Raw genomic sequence first — 15,421 nt, forward strand, 5'->3', positions numbered from 1 at the left:
TAAAGAGGACTCTGATAGGCCAATCAGACAGCTCACTGCTGCTCAGCGATAGAACATAAGATCTGCAGTTTTCTGTTCCATTGACGGAAAATGATCGTGATTGAAAATAAAGTGGAAATAATAAAGCTATTGGAAAGAGGTGAAATGCCATCGGTCATTGGAAAAGCATTAGGCTACAGTCGGTCAACAATCGGAACAATTTTAAAGGATAAAGTGAGAATAATGGAGCATGTCAAAGGCCCTGCCCCGATGAAAGTTACAATTATTACTAAGCAACGCAGTGGTTTAATTATTGGAATACATACATGTCTTAAGTGTTTTATATGCATAGAAAGGTAAAATATATACTATATACTAAGACAAACTTTTGACTAACTGACACTAAATAATACCGGATGTACCTGTTCCAACTTACGTACAAATCTGATTTAAAGACGGACTCAGGAACGGAACTTGTTCGTAACCCAGGGACTGCCTGTAGACCTATCAGTTTTCTCTGTGGGCGGGCTTTACAGTCGACCTCTCTCTCTCTTTCATTGTCCATCAGTTCAGTTTAGTGTCCTGCAGCGCCATGGCAGAGTCTTCCAAAAAAAGAAAATATAAAATGTACTTCACCCCAGACTACACTAAAGTGCACCCCTGCCTAATAGGGGTCAAAAATAATGACAGTGTTGCTCGCTGCACTGTTTGCAAAAGTGACTTTTCTGTTGCCCATGGTGGGTTAAATGACTGTAAAAGACATGTTGAGGTGAGTTTAACAGGTGTCATTCGTTCATTAGCATAGCTAACGTTATTTAAACTAGCTGGCTAGCTGCTAAGGAGCTACTCTATTGATGTCCTATGTGATGAGGCCAAACTCCCTGTAGACTTGCTTAAAGTTGTAATAGAATAAAAAAAGACTCCATGATAATATAAGTACATATTTTAATGTCACATTTTCTGCACATACCCAACTTGGTTTACAGATTAGACAAAATCACTAAACAAAGTCTTACATACACCCTTGGAGGTCGACCGTGGGGGGGGGGGGTATGGGGTTGCGGGGGGTGGGGGGTGCTACCTCCCTGAAGTGAGGTTGTGCAGGGCGGGATGTCTGCATACTGGAGTAAGAGATCACAGAGTCCACAGGCACGAAGGCCAGAGCAGGCCCACGGCCTCAGCCTCAGTTCCTCACATAGCGGAGTAAAACGTTACAAAGCCCGCAGACGCGAGCCCCGAGCAGCCGGAGCAAGCGTCAGTGCAGCAAAGAGCTGAGTAAGTGTGGAGCGGTGAGCAGAACTGGCCTGGCCCTCACCTCCTGTCCCAACTCCTTGCCCTATCAGTCCATCTGGCCCAGTGTTTACATTGTGCAAGCATTATGTCGTTCCTCACACTAGGCCCCGGACCTTGTCACATCGATACACCCTGCTGCCACAGTGACCTGCACACGGTCAAACCGCAGACTGTGTGCGACTGAATGCAGTCCAGCATGCACACATCTTTATACATTGGTGTAAAATTTCACAAGCTGCTTGAAGAGAAAATAATGCCATTTGGCTTTCTTTCCCTTTGAACAACTTTGCTCACCCTTTATGTGTAACACATGGACGTGCTCCCAATAACTTTCATTTATTTATTTATTTAGCGGTACAGCGTGGCGCGGGCCCACTCGAGCCACGCCACCACAGTAACACCTGACAACCCCGATTTAACCTGAACCTAATCGTGGGACGATTTACAATGACCGGTTTGTCTTCGGACTGTGGGAGGAAACCAGAGGTCCCAGGGAAAACCCATGCATTCCATGGGGAAGAAGTTCAGGCACTCCTTACAGAACGGCACCAGAACTGAACTGCAAGCTCCGAAGCCCCAAGCTGTAATAGTGTGGTGCTAATTGCTAGGCTACCGTTAAATTTTTAACTCCACAAAGTGCCCAATGCATTCCACGAAGGAGAAAGGGCGGGAAAGTGGGGGCTTGCAAAATAATGAGATGCACATTCAGCAAGTACGGAATAGTCAGAAAAGATGATAATGGTCAGTGATGGTTTTGAGGAAACTCAAAATGAAGAAATTTAGTTTCTCTAGCTGAGGAAAACTTAGAATAGAAAGTCATAAATTCTGAAGGTTTTACAGTTGACGAGTAACACAATATACCGCAGATAGAAGTGAATGGATGCAGAGAGACAGGGAAACGATATATCAAAGTCAGTGGGAAAAGTGGCATCTTCCTGTTATGGTAGACTCTGTCCTTTTCACTAGATCTTTTCAAATGATTATTTTAAACAAAACCAAGATGCTTATTCTTTGTGGTTTGTTTTACTGTGTTTTAGGTCGACAGATCATGTTTAAGGGGAGATAAATTTTGTTTGCTGTTGATCTACAGGATCAATGACTTTCCTTGTGATTTATGTGAGAAATAAATTTAATGTCAGCCTCTGTTGATGGTATGTTTCTCTCAAGCATGCCCTGATTTTGAAAGGTTTGTTAAATCAGGTAGTGTATAAAATCTGGTGTAGAATGCTCAAGGTCAGCCATAGATATTATTTTTAAAAAACCTTAAGTGTTAGAAACAGATCAGCTGAGTTATTGGAGGAAGCTTGTTTGTTTTTTTCACATTTCTGAGATCAAGTGTCAGGCAGGTTGACTTATCTTTGTTCCTGAATGTTAGAATTCACCATTCTGTATTATTTATCACGTGTACCATGGAAACACACAGCCAAGTGTGTCGTTTGTGTAACCCACAGCAAAAAGGCTGTGCTGTAGCCACAAATTTCAGTGCCCACAATGCTCAGCAGAGCAACGCACAACACAATAAGCAACAGAACGACAGCTAAACAACCCCCTTTCCTCCCTGCACCCACATCCTTACACAGTCCTGTAACCTCAAGTCAATCGGTTTTCATCGGCCTCCAGAGGACCTGGACTTGGACTTGTTTTCTGAACTGGACATGCAGACATTGGGCCTTCAACTACCCCTGCAGACTCACAAAGATGCACAGACCCAGGGCTCTGGCTAACATACCTGGCCCCCAGAATTCCAGTTCGGCCCTCGGGTCTCAATCCTTGTCATTGACCACAGAACCCAACAACCACCATACACCAGACATCAAAGTCCAGACCCGCCAATGACAGGATCCCAAATACTCGGCCTCAATCACTGGTGTCACTGATACACGAGCCCAGGGGGTTGATCAGGCCTCGTTCCCTCTACCCGCATGGAAGTCCAACTCTGGAGCTCACTGACAAACTGCTGACCCTGGTGGAGTTAACAGCCTTTGTCCATGCTGGTCTGTTGGTTGGACATCTGTTGTGTAAAGATCCTGGCTGCAATAAAAGAGTGTTTTGGTCCTATTGTTCTCATTTCAGCTCTGAATGGACTGATTCTTTACGTGGTAAAATTCCCAGACTGTCACACTATGTTTAGACATGGGTCTTGTCAGAGGCTGTTTGCTGATGAGCTAGTTACAGGCATAGTTGTACATGATGTGACTCTGACATGAAATAATGAAGTAGAGGTGGTGGAGGTGTGCGGTGGGGTGCATTAATGGATAGAGGTATTGATTGGTTGGACAGTTTGGGGGGAAGTCATTGTTTTTGAGTCTGATGGTCCTGGCGTGGATGCCGTGTAGCTTCTTCCCTAATGGGAGTGGGGCAAACCCGGCGAGTGGTCTTTTCTCTGGCACCTTTCCTCGATGGCAGGTAGGCCAGTGATGCGTTGGGCAGTTTTCACTAGCTGGTGTAGAGCCCTCGTCTACCGCAGAGCAGTTTCTGTACCATGCAGTGATGCAGCTCTCGAGTTCACATTTGCGGAAGGTCCAGCTCTCTTCAGCCTCCTCAGAAACGAGAGCTGTAGGTGAGATTTCTTGACTGTGGAGGATGTGTTCTGGCACCACGAGAGGTTGTGTGTGGTGTGCAGACCCTGGAGTCTGCAGCTGCTCACAGTTTCCACTGCTGTGTCACCGATGTGAAGAGGGAATGAGTGGTGTGAGTTCTCCTGAAGTCAATAACCATCTCCTTTGTCTTGTTGACGTTGAGAACGAGGTTATTTGCCTGGCACCAGGCCTCGAGCTCTTTCACCTCCTCTCTGTGGGCAGTCTCACTGCTGTGGGTGATGAGCCTCACCCCGCCGTGTCATCGGCGAACTGGACAACGCGATTGCTCGGGTGTGCGGCCGTGCGTGAGCAGTGGGCTCGGTACACAGCCCTGGGGACACCATACTGAGGATGGTGGGAAGGAAGGAGCAATTGTGCATCCTGACACTCTGAACTCTGTTTGTTAGTTACACAGAGGTGTAGGGGTTTGTTCTCCGTGGTCTGTGGGACAAAGTGTTAAATGCTGAACTGTAATCCAGAAAAAAGTGTCCTTGCTTTCTAGGTGTGTCAGGGCCAGTGCACGAGATGCTGTGTGGCATCTGTTGCAGAGCAGTTCTGTCAGAAAGTCAGTGTCCAGTGCGGCAGGAATGGAGTTTTTGATATGTGGGATTATCAGCCATACAAAGCACTTCATGATGATTAGTGACAGTGCCACTGGGCGGTAGTTGTTTAGCTCTGAATGTGTAGAGTTCTTTTGGTACAGGGATGATGGGGGCTGATTTGAAGCATGGGGAGACAGCAGCCTGGATGAGTGAAGTGTTGAAGATGTCCGTGAAGACATCAGTGATCTGGTATGCACACTCCCCAAGTACTTGGCCTGGGATGTTGTCTGAGCCGACAGCTGAAAATGGGGGTTGACTCTCTGCAGTTCAGAAAGTGGCTGCTTACCTGGAAGAGGGGTAGTCTTTGTGGCTGGTGTTGCTGGGCCCACCCACTAACTTAATGGAGCGCGAATCAGCTGGGAGGAAGGTGTTGATGAACCATCCACCGCCACGCCATCAGGAGCCAGCTATCAGCTAACTCGGACTGCTACTGGTCATCGAGCGGGGAAGTGCATGGGGTCACATTTAAGGGCTTTCTATTGCCCCTTTGCTGCACGTGAGTAGCCTTCTACCAACTTGAAGCCATGTGATTATTGTGGAGCAGCTACATACTGTAAGACATATGGAATGCAGGCACAGTGTGAATAGGCAAGAGTTATGTATTTTTGGTGTTGATTAGATTGTAAATATGGTTTTAAGTTAAGACTGTGTTCATGTCACTGTAGGTTATCTTCCCCTGATGCTGATCATGTAAACCATGATGTGGAGAAGATACAGTAAGATAATCCACGTGCCAATTCCACATTGCAGCGTCCAGCTCACTGGCTGACGTTTCCAGCACTGTCTTTAAACTCAGTGTCCTGTCTTTGGTGCTCTGAGCACACTGGTGTTTTGTTTGCTGTGAAACTCCTCTGGCTTTGTTTCCTGCACTCCTTTGAAACTCAGGCCTTGAAACTCGGAGGACTGGATTTACCATAAACACACTTGGGTCCATTCAACACCTTCAATTAAACTTAGCAGGTTTGCTGGAAAAATTCTATTACTGTCTAACATATTTTAAAATGCGTTGGGGTATTAAAAATAAAAGTCTGAAAGAAGTGCCAGTCCCACACAACCAACATTCAGAGTAAATTTGATTAGAGGAGTTAGTCCATGGTCTATCTGTCTTGCCCATGGGAAAACGACAAAGGAGAACATTCAGTGAGCCTCCCTCACTGTCCTTGAGAGGTTATGGCGACGATGTCACTTACTGACCTGCTGGTGAGATTGTGGTGAAGCCTGCAATATTTTGATTCAGCAATAAATCCAAGTCAGGATGATGGGTGATTTGGTATGAGCTTACAGGTGCTAGTGTATCCATGAAATTACTTTTCCTGCTATGTAGTCAGTAGTGACTTGTTTTTCCAGGTAACTAATAATGTGCCTTTTCTGTATTTCCTGCCAAAAGATACTGCATTTATATTTATCTGTGTTGAATTCATTTAAAAACTACGTGTCGACTCTTCATGTGTCCTCTTGTAACTAGTTGCCATCCTCCTCAGTATCGGCAACTCCACCAACTACCCACCCATCATTACTGAGGTGGTATCGTGTACAGATACAAAAACTGTCTTTCTGACTCCAGACCCTAAGTTGTTCATGCAAATTTTGAACAGTTGGACCAAACACAGGAAAATAGGGCAAGTTCATGGTGTGGGCAGGATGGACGAAAGGGTTTGTTTCTGTTCTGTGTGACTCGATGACACGAATTCTCATTCACTGACTCCACGTTCTCTAATCTTATTCCGTGGTCTTTTGTGGGAGCCCCACATCGAAGCCTTTTGAAAATACAGATAAATTACATTTGCCACGTTACCATGATTGACGTTCTGTATTATTCCCCCCCACCCGCCAAAATCATGCTTCTTGTGGTTTTTTGGATCTTTAGGTATTCTAATCTCTTTGGTAGGAATTCCGTTATTTTTCCTGCCATTGAAGTTAACCTACTGCTATATAATTCTTGGGGAAATCTTAAATGCAGGTATTATGTTAGGTGTCCATCTGTCCTCTAACACTACACCTTTAGCTAAAGTATTGTTAAACATGTGTTGTGATATTTCTTCAGCTCTTTCAAAATGCATGATGCAGTCCATCTGGGAAAGAGATTTTATCCTCTGACTTCAATTGGCCTATTTAATCCATCCTCTTTTTCAGTGTTACATGTTTAAATGAATTACATCTGCCATCCATAAATAGGCCGGCTGGTGGCGCAGTGACATCTTGCTGGTCTCTGGAGCAAAGAAAGCGCTCCCGGGCACACTTTCCATTCGTGCCAAGTTGAGTGTCAAGCTTGCAACTCGGCCTCTTAAAAATAAAGACAACTGTGCTGTGAGAAGGATGTGGGGGACCACTCACAGAATCTTTCCTCCAAGACAACCACTTGAAAAACAAAGTGGTCGCCGAGACTCTGGCAGAGAATGGCACACAAAAAAAATCCTTAAATGCTCTGGCCAAATACGATTCCTGCACACCAATATAATTGCTTCTTAACAGCCTCCGTGGAGGTTCAAGGGAAATTAAGGCTGCACAATAAATGACAGCCTTGCCAGCAATGGCCACATTCATTAAATGACTGAAAATATAACCATAATAAGCTCAAACTCCATAAACCTTTTCAAAGTTTGAAGTCTGTTTATTATAGAAGTATGAATACTATATACAACCTTCAGATTCGTCTCCTTACAGGCAGCCACAAAACAAAGGATCCCAATAGAACTCATTCAAAAAAACACCGTCAAATGTACAATGTGCAGGGAAAAAAACAAATCATGCAAACAATAAAAATAAGCAAATAACATTCAGAACTGGAGTTCACAAAAGTGAGTCCACAGCCACAAAGCCAGTCACAGCCAATCCAGGAGCCCGTTAGTCGTAGGCCACAGCCCCAGTTCATCGCAGAGATGAGTAAACCTTGACAAGCAGTGAGCTGAACACCAGCCCATCCCTCATATCTTGCCACAACATCCTGACCTTTCAATCTGTCCAGCGCTGAAATCAGCCAAACAATGAGTTGTTCCTTGCTCTGCCGCTTCAATATGCTCCGAGGTCTGGGACCCGCTGCCTCGATCCAGCTCAGTGCTTTAATCAGTCAAACCTTGGCTTATTCCCAGCCCTCAGGCTTAGGCACCGTCGCCTCAGCCTGTACAGTATGTGCCACGCCACAAACTTCCTGCACCTTCGAGTCTTCCAGTTCACAATGTTACAATGCCAGGTCATACAGGCAGTTCAAAAGCTCAACTCCGAAAGGGAAGTTACAGGTGATCATTTTTGAGAAAAAGTGAATAATAAAATAGTTAATAGTTGTTTTTGAATCCAGCAAGTTGTCACTGTGCTTTCCCAGTGCCGCCTTAAACCTGGAGTTCAAAATGTTCAGTTCAGCTTCTCACAAGTTCTAAACTCCAGATCTCAGATAAATTTCAAGGAACCCAAGTGAAGCTGCAGGATTTCAGGGAGAAAACCTGCCACTACATTGAGCCATTCCCATTGGGGATCAAGGTGGCAATCTGTGGAGGAAAATGGAGGACTTGAGTAATTTCTTAATATTGAATACTTTTCATTTGCATTCACTATAGAGAAGGACTGTAGTTAGAGAGTGCAGAGAGAGGATTGCTGGAATTCTAGAGTAAATTACCATGGAAGGGGATTGCTATTCAATGATTAGGAAGGTTTAAGGGTGGAGAAATCTTCAGGGGCCTGAAGTATTGCATCCCCGTTGCAATAAGAGGCAAGAGAAGGAGTTCCTTGGGCTCTAACTAAAACACTCAAATCTTCTCTGGCTGCAGAATCTTTAATTGAGAAGGGTAGCAGGAATAGGCCCAATTGTTATAGGTCAGTGATAGTGAAATTATTGGGGAAAAATTAAACAGGATTCATCTGCACTTGGTGAGGCTTTGTTAAGAAAGAAGCAATGTCTAATCAATTTGATTGAAGTTATCGGGGAGACGCCTAAGTGAGTGAACAAGAGTGGTGCAGTAGATGTAGTCTGCAGGATCTTTAATAAGGCCTTTGACAAGGTCCTACGTGAATGATGGGTCCAAGTGGTTCCACCCCATTGAATCCAGGACAACTTGTCAAACTGGACATTAACAAAGGCAGAGGGTGATTGTTGAGGATTGCTTTTGTAATTGAAGCCCCATTACAGACATCAATGCTGGGGCTCTTCCTGTTTGTCATATAAATTAACAATCTGGATGTGAATGCCAGAGTTAAAAAGATTGGTGATGTTAATAGTGAGGATGGAAATCTTTGGCAATAGAGTGGTATTAACCTATTAGGGCAAAGAAATGACATGGAGTTTAACCCAGAAAATGTGAGGGCTAATTTTGGGAGAACTAAAAAGACTAGGATATACGTAATGAAACACAGGACCCTGGAACATACTGAGGTACAAAGGAAACATAGCGTATGTACAACAGTAGCTCTGAAGCGGCGAGTCGAGTAATAAGATTTGTAAGAGGGCGTTGCCTTTACTAGTTGGTACAAAGTATTTAAGAGCAAAAAAGTAATTGTATAACAATAGAAGTCATTAGTTGGGCCACAGGTAGCATGCTATGTGTAATTTGGATCACCACAATATGGGAAGAATGAGATAACAGTCATACCGCACTGAGACAGACCCTTTGACCCACTATTGTCCATAGTGACCCACAAGTAACTTCTCTTTAAAATTGCATGGTCTGTAATGCCACCATGCTTTGGCAATGTGATTGAACTGGAGAAGGTGCATAGGAGATTCAACAGGATCTTCTCTGGGATCAGGAGAGATAGGCCAGGTTGTGTTTTATTTGAACAAATTGTCCCTGGGTAATAAATTGGTGCTGTTGATGTTGTCCGTAAGTTGGAAAATACACAGAACTTACCAACCTGCCACCGTATAGTAATGAATAGCATGAAAAGCACACACGACTGATAAGAGAGAACATCATTGAAATGAGAGAGAGGAAACTAATTCTGTCGTTTGTAGAAATAAACGTATCTATGTACTTTGGAGTTTTGAATTTAAAATTATTATTGGAGCTTGTTCATATGTAAGGATGGCCATAAATCAGACATTGATAGCCCGGAACAGCCCGTTTTTGTGAATGCTGAGGGATGATTTGACTGAAGTATACAAAATTATGAGGGGCATTTATAGGGTGAGCAACTTTTCCCCTCACCAGAAATGTCTATAAGCTGAGGCATAGGTTTAATGGAGATTTAGAGATGAGTTTCGGGAGAATTTTTCATCCAGAGGATGGCCAAAATCTGGAAGCACTTCCTGAGGTGTTGGGGGAAGCAGGTATTCTCACAACATTTAAGACTTTTTAGATGAGCATTTGAACATCATGTCATAAAACGCTACTAGCCAACTGACAGTAAATGTGACTAGTTAAAATACGTCTTTGAAGGATAGCAAGTTCTGAGTGGCATGAATGAAATTACTTTACGACCAGTTTAAGAAGATGGTCAAATAAAAATTGGAAAAAAATACCCTATTTCCTATTTGGTAGCTTTCAACTCAATGGTTTCAATGTATTCAAAATATTTTCCAAATGAAATACGTTGAGAATTTTCTGACCTTCATTTTGTATGCAGAATCACATGGAAATCTCCAAATCTTCACCGAATGTCAAACCTGTTGAACACGAGGGATAGACTCATCTTCTGCAGACAGTCATATTCCACCCCTCCCAATACCAGCCTTGCTTACACTTACAACTATGTATAATTTTTTCCATTAATATTGTACAACATTCTGAATATAATTACCTTGTAAACTCCCACCAGACCAATTGTCAGATGAAGCATTCAAAATAATCATCTAGAATAATTTCAATAGTTTACATTTTAGGTTTAAGCTACAGAAGTGCATGTTGAAGCCGTTGTCACAGGGTCCAAGAATTCAAAGTGGTCATACCAGTGTTTGGAGCATCCGTGTTCTCTTGCGTCTCGCCTGAAGATAAATGCACCTTGTATTCAGGGAATATATCAGAGTTGGTAAAAACTGAATGACCATTTTATATTCTGTTGGCAGAATCTGATTTTGAAATTATCATGAGCGTGACTCTCACCTCTAGATACAAACTCACTTTTTTGAATGAAGTACGTGGTACTCCATAATGCAAACAAGTTGCATAAATCTGTGCTAAGTACTGAAAGACCATATCCTGACTTCTTATCTTCAATTATCTTGTCCAACAGTTCTTCAACCGACAAATTATCAAGCTTTTGATTTATGTGGCTATTGCTGATGCAATACTGCAGAGATTATGGACCATGAGCTTCTTAATAAAATATATACAATGTAGGAATAAAGTTCTGTATTCCATTTGTATTAAACTCTGCTTACCAAGCAGCAAAAATACTCTTCCCCTTCACCACCCTCCCGACCACCACAATACTTTAAAGCCCAGATGCAATGCACATCTCACAGCAGTAAATGAGTTACTCTACCTGGGAAAAGCAACTACTGTGCATCCTTCGTTTACAAATACCAATAAGGCAAGGGTTGTAGAGTGGCCACAGGAATGTGCTGTAAAAACAAGGGCTATCCTGAACAGAGCTCTCGTTGAAGTGTGCACTTCCTAGAACAAGCTGGATATCCTTTAGCATTACAAAAGAAGCTAGCACAAAAACTAAACACACACATAAGAGACTTTGGCTGCAACGTTTCATGTGCAGATCAGTGTGGAGTTTAGGAAATAATGTGGAAGTGATCCAAAAGGCTTGCCAGGTTATTTATAATTTGTTGTGCCTTTATCCTAGAGCCAGCCATTGACAGTCCGGACACGGGAATGATCAGTCTTGGAAGTAAAAGTTCACAAGAAAGCAACTGACTCCTGGCAATCAAGCCATCTGGAGAACAAATCTCATTCCTGGTTTGATTTCAATTTCCTTCTTTATTGAAGGAAAGCCTGTTGAATAGTGTAACATTTTTGAATTATTTACTGCCCCTTCAATGTTGTGCCCACAATTGCAGTTTACGAAATAGTTCTTGCAAGCGGGCTCTGATGAGTAATGTGAAACACAAAGTGACAAGATGGTTGATGTTTAGTGACTGAAGTTTTGTGTATGGGTGGTTCAAGTTTGAAAAGGATTCCCCTTATTCTACCACAAAGTTTTGCCTTCAAATTCGTCCCTGACAACTTTGTGTTGTGTGGAATCATGTTCCATGACATTACTCAAAAGTAACCCTTCATATAACAAGGAAGCTGCCTGTACCATCTCAATTGCTTTTGTCAAAAGATCAAAATGATTGCCTCTCCTAATCAATAATTTGGTCATCATTCACGGTAAAGCCATACCTAGCAATTTCACACCCGGTTGACTTTTACCGAACTTATGTAGCCTTGTAATATTACAGTTATGATGTATTGTTTTATACAAAGAATCCTGAATGATCTAAATGGATATATCAAAGAAATTTACAGTCAGTTTCTCTACACCAACATGCAGTTCGTCAAGTACGGACTGAATTGAATTTTCCACAGGATTGATTTTATTTCTTCTTTGTTCACTGTGCAGTTTGCTTGGAACGAACCTAGCGGTTGTGATTTGTGGCATATTGTGCCATAATCAGTAATTAATATGTCAATAAACAGTAAGTGTTTTGAAACGCTTGACCAGTGACTGACATGAGCTCTCAGAGTAACCAAGAAAATTTGATTATTTTATCTCAATGTGAAAAATGTTTCCGTCCAACATTAGCTCAGACTCTCTATTGCGAGCTCCTTTATTATTTCTCCACAGTAAAACCTGCCACTATAGAGTTGGAAGCTGAGTACACTCCTCCCAGTATATGAACTTTTATGAATGACCTTGTCCTTTCATGAGGGCACTAGATGAATAAATGGCTAAAAAGACAAAGGACATTTTTTTTGGGTGTGTTTCTGCTTTAGCTACAATGGCTGTATGAAATTGCTCTTTAGATTTGTACTTTTAGTTACAGCGCATTGAACCTCCCATGATGTAATGTGAGGCTGTAACTGCATTGGTCAGTAATAAAATCAGAATATGCTTAGGATGCACAGCAGGCCATAAGTATGGAAAGAGAAGGGTATGGGGTAATACTTTTGGGTTTTTTTCGTCTGCGAAGCCCTCGACTGAACTGACCAAAGTACAATAAGAGGAAGGTCACCATCAAGTGTACTGGTTATAGTAATAGTTACAGCAGTTGAGGCTTCTTCACTAAATATATTTAAGATACAGTTAGATAGATTTTTACATAGTAAGGGAATTAAGGGTTATGGGGAAAAGGCAGGTAGATGGAGCTGAGTTTACGGACAGATCAGCCATGATCTTATTGAATGGTGGGGCAGGCTCGATGGGCCGGATGGCCTACTCCTGCTCCTATTTCTTATGTTCTTATGGAATGTATTCCTAACTTGAAGGGAAATTGATGTTGCTCCTTTCAGATCATGTTTAAATTGGCTTCCAACCTTATATATTCCATATTTCTCTATAAGAAATATGCCATACTTCAAACGTTTGTATGCAGAGAGGGTCAGCAAACCCATATATCGATATCTTGAATCAGAATCAGAATCAGACTTTAATCGCCAAGTACCTATGCACATACAAGGTTAATGTTCCAAGCCTACACTGGTATCACTCCCCAGCTTTTCCTATGCTACATCGACAACTGCAATGATAGATAGATAGATAGATAGATAGATACTTTATTCATCCCCATGGGGAAATTCAACTTTTTTCCAATGTCCCATACACTTGTTGTAGCAAAACTAATTACATACAATACTTAACTCAGTAAAAAAAAAATATGATATGCATCTAAATCACCATCTCAAAAAGCATTAATAATAGCTTTAAAAAGTTCTTAAGTCCTGGCGGTAGAATTGTAAAGCCTAATGGCATTGGGGAGTATTGACCTCTTCATCCTGTCTGAGGAGCATTGCATCGATAGTAACCTGTCGCTGAAACTGCTTCTCTGTCTCTGGATGGTGCTATGTAGAGGATGTTCAGAGTTATCCATAATTGACCGTAGCCTACTCAGCGCCCTTCGCTCAGCTACCGATGTTAAACTCTCCAGTACTTTGCCCACGACAGAGCCCGCCTTCCTTACCAGCTTATTAAGACGTGAGGCGTCCCTCTTCTTAATGCTTCCTCCCCAACACGCCACCACAAAGAAGAGGGCGCTCTCCACAACTGACCTATAGAACATCTTCAGCATCTCACTACAGACATTGAATGACGCCAACCTTCTTAGGAAGTACATTCGACTCTGTGCCTTCCTGCACAAGGCATCTGTGTTGGCAGTCCAGTCTAGCTTCTCGTCTAACTGTACTCCCAGCTGCTTCCTGCACCCATGCTCAGCTCGTTGACTTCATAAACTTTGCCTTCAACTTCCACCCTGCCCTCAAATTTACCTGGTCCATTTCTGATACCTCCCTCCCCTTCCTTGATCTCTGTCTCTATCTCTGGAGATAGTTTATCTACTGGTATCTTTTACAAATGCACTGATTCTCACAGCTACCTGGAATATACCTCTTCCCACCCTGCCACTTGTAAAAATGCCATCCCCTTCTCTCATTTCCTCTGTCTTCACTGCATCTGCTCTCAGGATGAGGCTTTTCATGCCAGAACTAATGAGATGTCCTCCTTCTTCAAAGAAAGGGTCTTTCCTTCCTCCACCATCAACGCTGCTCTCACCCGCATCTCTTCAATTTCACATTCATCTGCTCTCATTGCATTCTCTTGCCAGCCCATCGGGATAGGATTCCTTTTATCCTCACCTACCACTCTAGTAGCCTCCACGCCCAGCACAAAATTCTCTATAACTTCCACCATCTCCAATGGGATCCCACCACCAAGCACATCTTTCTCTCCCCCACACTTTCCACTTTCCACAGTGATCACTCCCTACACAACTCCCTTGTCCATTCATCCTCCCCACTGATCTCCCTCTTGGCACTTATCCTTGCAAGCAGAGCAAGTGCTACACCTGCCCCTACACTGCTAACCTCGCTACCATTCAGGGCCACAAACAGTCCTTCCAAGTGAGGTGACACTTCACCTGTGAGTCTGTTGGTGTCATATACTGTGTTCGGTGCTCCTGTCGTGGCTGCTGGTATTTCAGTGAGACCTGACGTAGATTGGGAGACTGCTTCACTGAGCACTTAAAGTCCATCCGCCAGAAAAAGTGGGATCTCCCGGTGGCCACCCACCTCAAATCTACTTTCCATTCCCATTCTGACATGTCAGTTTATGGCCTCCTCAACTGCCGCGCTGAGCCCACTGTCAAGTTGGAGGAGCAACACCTTATATTCCATCTGGGTAGCCTCCAGCCTGATGGCATGAACATTGATTTCTTGAACTTCTGGCAATTGCCCTCCCCTCACCATTCCTATTCCCATTTCTCTCACTCTCTCTCACCTTTTCTCCTTACTTGCCATCACCTCTCTCAGGTGCTCCTACTCTTTCCCTTTCTTCCATGGCCATCTACCCTCTTCTGTAAGACTCCCCCTCTGCAGCCTTTTATCTCTTTCACCAATCAGCTTCCCAGCTCTTCATCCCTCGTCATCTCCCAGTTTCACCTACCACCTTGTACTTCTTCCCTCCCCTCCCCCCCCACCTTCTTGCTCGACCTTCTCACTTTTTTTTTCCAATCGGGATGAAGGGTCTCAGCCCAAAATGTCAACTGTTTACTTTTTTCCATTGATGCTGTCTGGCCTGCTGAGTTCCTCCAACATTTTGTGTGTGTTGCTTCAATATCTCCAGTTAGCTTCAGCAAAACAACTGCCCTAGTTCACACAGCTCTACCACTGTCTCCTCATTGTCCATGGACCTGCTCCATCACCTTGCCACTTCATTTCCTATATCCATGTTTCCAGTGTTCCTTCCCTATTTGTAGCAGGTAGTCTATTTTAGAGGTTCCACTAAATATCACAATGCTGGCTTGGAATTTCAAATAAAAACAATTCTTCAATTAGTCAATCAAACAGTCAAGAAAATTAACATCATGTGTATTAAGATTTCATGGAGCAGGGCTGA

This window comes from Hemitrygon akajei, chromosome 12 (assembly GCF_048418815.1).
Source record: "Hemitrygon akajei chromosome 12, sHemAka1.3, whole genome shotgun sequence".
Lineage (NCBI taxonomy): Eukaryota > Metazoa > Chordata > Chondrichthyes > Myliobatiformes > Dasyatidae > Hemitrygon > Hemitrygon akajei.